The 1,733-nt window shown below is 20.4% G+C and overlaps 1 protein-coding gene across 1 annotated transcript in view; it reads left to right on the top strand.

The window, feature by feature from the left end:
* The window catches only part of LOC108753415, a 48,316-nt gene that overhangs the window by 18,646 nt on the left and 27,937 nt on the right, over nucleotides 1-1,733 (top strand). The gene's annotated exons all lie outside the window — the stretch shown is intronic.

Genomic DNA, 1,733 nt, shown 5'->3' with positions numbered 1-1,733 from the left:
ATATATATATATATATATATATATATATATATATAACACTAGGATAATATTTAAAAATATATGTTTATTTATTAAAGAAAATTAAATTTTTTAAGAATTTATAATAATAAAATTTGTAATAATTTATAATTTAGATAAGTGATTTTGTGAAAAATAATTTCAACGAGAAAACATCCAAAAAGATTCAAAATATAATAGAAGACCGAAAATCTAGCATGATGAAAGAGTATAACAAATTTTTATCATTTGCAATACAGAATAAAACTGTAAAAGAATCATAATTAGGAATCTTTTAAAATAGATATCTATCTGTATTTCTAATATTTATAATAAATTGAAAATTTACCAAAAAGCTCCTTCTTTTTTAATTTACAATAAGTTATGTATTTTTACTATTTCTCTCATATGTATATTTTCATATAAAAAATTTTTATATTAATATTTTTGTTTTGTACTTAAATTTATTATATTTTATATTACATTATATATTTACATTTTAATAAAAATGTACGTAATAGAATATATTGTATTGAATATTATAACATTCCTCTCTAAGATTAAATTTCTATATTATTATTTTTCCTATATATAAATATATTGTATTTAATATTACACAGAATTGTTGTTAATACTTACTTACTTTAACATGTTTAATTAATTTATATTAATTTATTTATATAATTACTTTCTGTCAATGTTTACAATTATTTAATAAATATTATTTTTGTTTCCTTATGCTACTTATATTTTTAGAAAATATAATGTTTTAAAATTTTTACATTTAAATATTGCCCAATAATATTTACTATTATATCTGTTAATAATACAAAGGTAAAAACGCATATATTCAAAAGTCGTGTCATAACACATACATAGTAAAATTACTTGCCTTGCTTTGCTTTTACGGAACGATCATTCTTTATTAACATCAAACGTTTCCAAAAATCGTAGCAAAGAGGTTTTATAAGTAAGAAATAATAGTGATTAATATAATCATTATAATAGTCATGGAATCTTGTAACATCTAACAACGTAGGTATGCAAAAAGAATATTTTATAGTAAATATCCATTATCGTAATTAGGTCACTTCTACACAAAAATAATATTACTGTTAAACTAATCAATATTTACATACTGTTTTTGTATATAAGAATTCTTTTTTTTTTTTTCAAAAATTATTGATTTAAATTTTAAATTATTCAATAAATTTTAATTGAACATGTTCTTTAATCATAGCGCTATTACTTTTTTTCTGTACTTTTACTTAGAAATTGCTTTTTAATTAATTAAACAAATAATAATTTAATATATTTTTGTAATTATTTGCAAAAAATATTAATACAACAGCCATTTAAAATCAATACATTTATGATGTTTACAATAAGTTATATAAATATAACATTATATAGTTATATATAATTATATATAGGATTTTTTTCCCGAGATTACCATTCGTTTATGTTGAAGTTACGTAAAACTAAACGCAGCCTTGAACATACTCATTGCTATTGTTTAATATGCTTAATCCGCTTAATTAACACTACGGTCACGTTAGTTGTTTTGACGCAGAGACGCATTTCCACATTTGTTATACTTTGCGATATTCACACTTCTCTGATGAACGCGAAGCTACGTTTTTATAAATACAAGGTACGCACGTGTTTAAGTTCTATTAAAATATTAAACATTACATAAAAATAGGATCATCTCTCTCTCTCTCTCTCTCTCTCTC

This window comes from Trachymyrmex septentrionalis, unplaced genomic scaffold (assembly GCF_001594115.1).
Source record: "Trachymyrmex septentrionalis isolate Tsep2-gDNA-1 unplaced genomic scaffold, Tsep1.0 scaffold7, whole genome shotgun sequence".
NCBI classification, from domain to species: domain Eukaryota; kingdom Metazoa; phylum Arthropoda; class Insecta; order Hymenoptera; family Formicidae; genus Trachymyrmex; species Trachymyrmex septentrionalis.
This window is presented reverse-complemented; position numbering and strand designations above follow the sequence as displayed.